The sequence below is a fragment of the Dermacentor silvarum genome, chromosome 2 (assembly GCF_013339745.2).
Source record: "Dermacentor silvarum isolate Dsil-2018 chromosome 2, BIME_Dsil_1.4, whole genome shotgun sequence".
Classification (NCBI taxonomy): Eukaryota; Metazoa; Arthropoda; class Arachnida; order Ixodida; family Ixodidae; genus Dermacentor; species Dermacentor silvarum.
This window is the reverse complement of record NC_051155.1, coordinates 22084868-22092670: the sequence shown is the minus strand read 5'-3', so window position 1 is coordinate 22092670 and position 7803 is coordinate 22084868. Positions and strand designations below refer to the sequence as shown.

General features: G+C 41.8%; 1 long non-coding RNA gene across 1 annotated transcript; it reads right to left on the bottom strand.

Annotated features, from left to right (window-relative positions):
• Positions 1 to 272: 272 nt before the first annotated feature.
• LOC125942925 (uncharacterized) lies at positions 273 to 6035 on the bottom strand. The gene is made up of 3 exons (XR_007465422.1): positions 5646 to 6035; positions 4874 to 4993; positions 273 to 393 (listed from the first exon to the last, which is right to left on the bottom strand). It is a non-coding gene; the product is annotated as an uncharacterized LOC125942925 (long non-coding RNA).
• Between the last annotated feature and the right edge of the window lie 1768 nt (positions 6036 to 7803).

Below are 7803 nucleotides of genomic sequence, written 5' to 3'. Positions count from 1 at the left end.
TCCTATGAATTTTGTGCTAAATAAGGCTTTTTCTTGGTGAAAGAGTGCTAGTTTAAGGCATAAACCAGCTCCATGGCAGTTTGCAATTAAGGAATGTAAACATTTGCTGAAAATAGGTCCACGAAGAATATTTCAAAAAGAGCACTTTAAAAAACACACACGTGTATCTATCACCGAGGCCAACCCTTGTGTCTTCTATCTCAACGTATTTTTCAAAACTCAAGCTCAAAACTGATATCCAGGTGCAAGCTCTCCATATCATATTACCTTGTCAATGATGAAGCAAAGCAGGCTGGTGCCTGGATGTTGTGGGACCAACTCAGGCGTGGAGATCAGCACTGATCAGCAACACAGCACAGTCTGCTTACACTTTCTCTGCAGGCCCAGCCATACCTGCATTAATACAAGTGGGCTTAGTGTCACGTGACTATAATATAAAAAGTGACACCGTGAACAAATCAATCCTTGTTCGGTATACATATGAAAAAATGTAGATATTCTCCATATAGCAAGCTTCACTTTGAGTAACAAATCCTGCATTATAAGAAAAATATGATGCCTGAGCCATCTATGCAAGAAAATAATTAAAGATCCCTTTTTTTGCCTCCCTCCTCCTCCTTGTGTATAGGTGGCAGTCAGGTTAAGTAGGCCAGACAGCCACATAGTGTAAGCAAAGGTGGTCACTTCGTGGGCCAATTATACCATAGCACGACATGCATTCTGCAGGCACTGCAATGTTAAAGCACCCATAAGCCTAGCAGCATTACCCAATAGGGCTAACCAATAAGTGTCCCCAGCAGCATAACTCAGCATGTCTACCAGGAGGCTTTCATTGTACTTTGACAACTATCCTCCTATGGCTTGAGCACAATTTTTGTCAACAGAAGACAAGCTTTAAGCATCTGCACAAGGGCACGTTAAACAGTACCACAATAGCTTCCTACCTAATCCCACCTTTAAAATGACATTGGTAAGTTCAGTACCATGTGTAGAACCAATCAAATTGTTCTGCAATCAAGTAAGCATCCCCTTTTCATACACGCAAATATCAGCAACACTACTACTGCCATATGGGCATTTTGTAGACAAAAACACCAAGCGCAAGAGCTGAAGCTTGGGCAAGTTGGTAACAGTTCATTTTGATGGTGTTCATGGCACACACATGCCAAAAGAATAAGCGACAGGCAGACAGTGAAAAATAACTGCCCTCTTTCACACTCTGTGTGTCCCTTAGTGCCTTGGAATGTGTGAGCTGTGAATAACACCATCTGCCTGTCCCTTATCTCCTTAGAAAGTGTGCACTGTGAATAGCATGGAAGGGAACATAAGAGACCAGATAATGCTACAATACATAAAAGAAAACATGCTCTCTGATGCAACACGTCTTTAAGCAACTTAATTTTCAACCAACATCCTAAGCCTGCCGCGCTTAAAAAACTCACTGAAGTTGCTGTGTAAGACAACAGCTTGCTTTTACAAAAATAGAGTTAAACTTATTCTATTATTTTTGCAAACTGGTGTTTCAGTACTGTGAAAAGGTGGTATTATTGAAAACCAGCTTAATTTTTGTGTAATAAAAAAGCCTAGTCAGCTACAGAGATCAGGCTTGATATAAATCTGCCAGTGAACACGGTAAATCAATATTTCCATGACTGTTGAGGTAAAAAGAATCGTTGACAAATTCCCAACACACTATGCATGTTTTGGAGAAGACAGTGCTTTTCTACTGCAAGCATTTAACAGAGCCCCAGTGAATACAGTATGATATAACTTATTGCAGGACATTTCAAACAGATCAACTTTATGGCTTCTTAGGGACTTGGGTAATGAAGAGTAAGTGCAGTGACATCTCTGAGCACCTCAAATACAATACTGGTGATTACATGGCAACACAACTGCTGACATGCAAGATAACTATCGGGCAGTGTTGTCTCATGCCACATCAATCAGACAAAACTTTAAAGGGACACTTAAGGGAAAAATAATTATTTGAGATGCATTATTGAATTACTCTTCCGCAAACCCAGAAAGACTGCAGTTATCCAAAAGTAGAGGCTTGATAAGCTAGAAAATACACAAGAACGATATACAGGTGGTGAAACCACAATAAAGTTCCCACACCTGCTGGCTGTCTGCTAAGGCAAAAATTTGTTTTTGGCAAAAATTGACTATATTGCATTCTGAAAGAGGCAAGAACTGAACTAAGCAATTTTGGAGCAAGTGTACTGAACCGCAACAGCCAAAATATACGAAAATACTCTGGAATGCATGATGTCCTCCAACGTACGATGTTTCGCCACAAAATTTGGCAGGAAATGCCACTTTAACCTTCATTTTCTTTTTGCTATAAATAACCTCTCATTACAAAACTAACACAAAAAGAAAGAATACATGATGCGTCTAAACTGTCCCCAAACAAAAAAATGTGTCCGGAGTCATTTTGTACACATTCAAACCACTTATTTTTGGCCTTGCTTAAAGTGCCTTTGTATGTCATGCGACATGAAACTGAAAAACAGGATTCACTGTAAAGGGAGAAATAAATGGGGCTCGCCTAGCGTGACATATCTGCACAGGCTTAAGAGAAGTGTGACTCCATGGTCGAAATGAAAAAATAAAATCACACTTTGGGCGGGTCTCACGTTATACTACTACTCAAAATCTTGACAAGTGCTTATTCAGTCTGTACTTATCCCAAAAGCTTGGTAATGACATACGCCCCTTTTGCACTAATGGTGTCTGCGCCAAAGGGGCTAAGGCTAAATGTTAGGTAGCCACACACATTTTAACAGTGAAATTCAAGTGCATTATGACTTTTGTCTGCCACTTTTAATAACATGTAATGGTCGATATATAGCACATTATGATCTAATTATTGTAGGTCAGCATGGCCTGAGCACGGCGTGCCTAAACACTTTTGTTAGGTGAGAAAGTATTGTTTCTGGTACTCTTTCGCGAAGCAGCCTATGCCTTATTCATAACAAGAACCTTGTTTCCCTGAGAATGTCAGACAATCGCATATTTAAAATTGACCATTTGAAATGCACACAAAGTACAGCATGGTTTTGAGGGTCCCACTAACTATTGAAACGCACATCATCCAAGTTCAGCAGTCAACATCATAACTAAGCTTGTAGAAGTGCATATTAGCAAGTTGACAGAATAATAAGGAGAAGGTGAGAGATGGTCCCAACTATAAGAGAAGCAATAGCAGAGTTCAAGCTACCTCCCATGTCAAATGCGGAAGGGCAAAGCATACCCAGCTTTCGGTTACACTCTCACCTGCGACCACTGCACCAGGCTGACTGGTATGCGTAACCAGCAGTTTGTGATACCACATTATCAAACCTGCAATTTATGGGACATCAGAGATCAGCTTCAAGCTTGATGCTATGCTGCTCTAGGGATGTATTATGAACTGACTACATTTAAATGTTATGCTTCATGGTTTGTTGCAAGCTTCAGGAATTTACTTATTGATTTATAAACATACCTCATAGGCTCCAGCTGGAGTACTGCATAAGGTGGTAGGTAGAACATTGTGAGCCAAATAAAGAACATACAATAAAAAAAAGAAATAAATACTCTTTCACGCTGTGGTTTCTTATCTGACAGCTAGCTTATAAAAGTGAACAGAAACGTGTTCATGCTGGTAGTGCTTTAGAAGAATAAATAATAAGAGGTTAAACAGAAAATTCAAACACTTTCAAGCCACCTTTCGTGGTTTTTTCTTTCAACGTCCCTTTAGGAATGGGAAATAATGAACAGCCCCCCGCAAAAAAAAGAGAAAAAAAGTGTAATACATGATTTTTGACTACTTAGAGAAATAAATCTAGGAACACAGAATCTGTGCAGGCATGTATGTAAGGAATTAAGTGCAGTAATATATGCAATAACTTGCAATGCCCTTCTGCTTTCGTCGGGCAACTCATAACAAGACATAAAAGGATACGTGTGCCTCAAAACACAGTTCCAAAAAAATACGTCACTATACAGTCAGTAAGTAGCATATCATGCATATCTACTCAAGCCCCCAATTATACTTGACTCAGAGGAGGCTACTTAGGTATATTGATTAAACTGAAGGTAGGCGATATTTTAAATTATACAGTTCAAGTAGTACTCGAATATTATGTCGAAAATGGAAGTTATGAATATGGCATCTAAAGCAAAAGTGTTGTAAGTTATGCCAAACCTGCCAGCCTGTGAACTTTATGTTTTGCAAAAATCCTAGACACAATGCTGTGTTGGAAAGTCAGCATGTATTTTCTTAAAGTTTTCTCTCAGCACCTACATTGTTCAATAGAGACACATTATTAACCATTAACTTGGAACAGCAGAAACTGACAACATTGTTTTCAGACCAGTGTGCTTTTTTCAGTGCTTTTGCTGTTGCCGATTTAGCCGGCTTTACGAACTTATCTCAATAAGCTCGTCTAATACGGGTGTCATACAGTGCACTTTTCATTGCGATCAAGCCCAATCCGGATCGAATTTCTCACTTGTGATTGGCTCTTTTGTGCAAGCTGCGCGAGGAAGCCAATTGCAGTAGCTAATTTTGATCTGAATCGGGCTTGGTAGGAAGTGCCCCTCTGGTATACTCGTTAGGGATTTTGCATTGCTAATAAAGCAGCACAAGTGCCATCACAATTTATTGTTTTAGATACAATTTTGCAATCTCATACCACCCCATTTTTCAAGATTCTTACAGCATATTCCCAATAGAATTTCATTCTCATAACTCAATGCAACAATAGTAAAATTGTAGAACGAGTCCAAATTCGTAAATCTCACCAAAAGATTCAGGACGATGGCACGTACGAATTATACCAACAGAACCTAGAACTCATAAGTGGCAGTGACTGTTTTGTACACTGTACACACCTTGTCAAAGCAAGCAGATCAGATTCCTTGTCGGGCTGCTCAGACTGCATTTTGCCACAGGCTCCCATGTGGTGCAGAGATGCCTCCGTCTCACGAAATCGTGACATCTCTAAACAATAAGAAATGTTCAGTTTATTGCAATCACTGCTGAAACTGCAAACTTGTGATTTAACAACACCGCGGTAAATTGTGAAAAGACCTCAGCCAGCTACATGGTTGTGCAAATATCTCATTCTGACATCACGGGCAGTTATTTAACCTGTCAAATGGACGAAGACATACAGAACACTCAACACAAGAAACACAGGTTGTCTTGACAATATATAAGCAGACAAATTTGCATACAAGCTAAAATGTGCTCATGAGTCAGACAGAGCAATCCGGTGCCGTCTCGCGCAGATGTTAGCTGTGAAGACAACACGTCAACGTACTTCACCACATATACCATTTCTTGCTGAGAAATTACGTACAGAAGCAGTGACATTCGCGGCATCAATTCTTGTGCCCGTTCAGACTAAACGATACTCGGCGCTAGTGTATTTCATAACAGAAAGCAAAGAAACAATATATGAAGCTCTTGGCAACAGCTCTTGGTTTGAGGGTAATTTTCATAAAACGTTTTGCTAAATGTGTACTACGGCATTAATAACAAACATTAGGAAATCACTTTTATAATTTTTGTCGCTGTACTAATCATCTTGTGCTCCGCCTAACAAGGCACACTACACGAACTATAAAAATGCGCCAAGCGCCGGACTTACCTTTCGAGACATACTCGGCAAACGCTCCTTCGTGTCAGGTCCGGCGGCATCGACTGCACGAACTGTCCTTCCGGCATAAACACTGTTAAATTGCGGATGAACGTAATAGTACAATTTCCAACACATTCTTCCGTGCACTGTGAAGCGCTGCGAGATCGGCGAGAGTACCAGAGGCTGCTAATGAGCCGGGAACAAAGAGCACGAATGGACCGAACTACGATAACCAACAACGCCGCACCGCACGAAAGATACAGCTAGCTAGCAGCGTTGCACAGGCCCAGGGGCTTAGCGATCGCTGATGCGCACAAAAAAGAGCACATTTTCTCTTGGCAAAGCGTAAATATGATTAAACTACCACATCGACCGTCCGCAAGGAAAATATTCATGCAGCGCTCACATACCGACAGCCCAACGTTTCTAGACTGGTAACATTTTGACAGCCGAACACGGAAAAATGATGTCATTTCGTCAAGATAGAGGCACCGGAAGCTTTGCAAGAGCCGGATAAACGTCATGGCGGCCATACTGTTTACATCGTCTTCTACCGTTTTGTCGTCTCAGGCAACGTTGGTCTCTGGCTCCTCGGCACCACTGTATGGGCACGCTGCTCCATGGTAATCGTGATCGCATGGATGGTGGCGTCAGGTATTCACTTGTTATGCGAGTGATGCGGCGTTTTTCAACAACGTTTCTTTCAACATCGAGGACAGCAACCTGCGGAGCAGCCGTATCAACCGGCCAGGGCCGTTAGATCGCAGCATGTGGTGGTTTGGTTTGTGAATGTTTGTGAATTCAACAAGGTGTCCGTGTTTTAATGCGGCGTTATCGACGACGCATTTGGTGTCGAGTGGCGTCGTCGACGCACTTTGTTCTGGCTTGTGTGCCGTTTTGCGGATGTGTATAGTTCATGAAGAGTGCCGTCTGTGCATCGGACGCTGCTGCCACGCCGGCTCGATTTGCCAATGCGCGAGAAAGTCCGCACTGTCGCGAGTGCTTTCGGACACTGCTTGTGTTCTGTGTGTGTGTGTGCGTGCGTGTGCGCGTGCTGCGTGCGTGCGCGCGTCTGATATGCGTCGTTATTGTGTCAGCGATTTGCAAAAGTGTTTTTTAGTTTGTTTCCGGCGTGCGCGAACGCCAGGATGTGCTGCATGTTCGTCATTTAACGACCCTGCTTGAATGTAGGGACATTGACATTTTGGTCGTTTCGAGGTCAGCTTTTAAGAATCGCAAAGCGTTGCCTTGCTCTGAACCATCACTGCACGAACTACTTAGTTATTTCTCCGTTAATTTCAAATTCAGTTTTGTGTAGTATATGCACAGATAATGCTCCGTTGCCCCGCTAAACTCGTATTTGCCGCTGTTGAGCGGCAAATACGAGGTTTTTTTACTACGTCAAGCTCTCTCAGCATACAGTGCACAAGTTGTGAAAGACTTAGTGCAAATAATTTTTCAAGCAGCAATTGGGCAAAATGTGCTGATCGTATGACAGCATTAGTGATTGATGGTTATGTAATTTCGTAATTTTTTTCTGTCAAAGTGCGATAGATTTTGGCTGCTATTTTGGCTATTTATTCACCAATTTATTTACACTGAGTTTGTGGTTCTTTTTATTTTTACGTGTGGGCATGCATGGCCAGTTTATGCCTGCCTGCTACAGTTTGGCATAAACAGGCACTAACAACCTCTTAAAATATGGGCAATAAAAAGTGACTAGCAGATTTGATAGTCTTGTGGGGGCTGTGACATAATTACTAACGTGAACAAGACTAACAGAAAAAAGGTGGGATAGGAGAGAGGGCTCTGTCCTGTCCCACCTTTTTTTCCGTTCGCACTAGTCCCAGCAACTGCATCAACACCAACTAACCCAACTTTCTTCTTGAATTACTCGTCTTGTGGGGGGGGGGCACACTTAGCTGTGTGGAAAATGTGCAGCTTGAGATTTCTGCATTGCTACCTCGGACTGACAGCTCTGACGCAGGCTATATGATTAGGCTGTGACAAAGCGCGTGCATCTTCTGTTACTGATCAAACTGCATGCAATAAAATCATTTGCCAACTCGTCCGTGTTGCATGTGTTTTCAGTGAGCTATAATCGCATTGCCAGCTTCTTTTATTCTGCATAAAAACAAACCTATAGCATTTTTTTCCGAAACTGTGA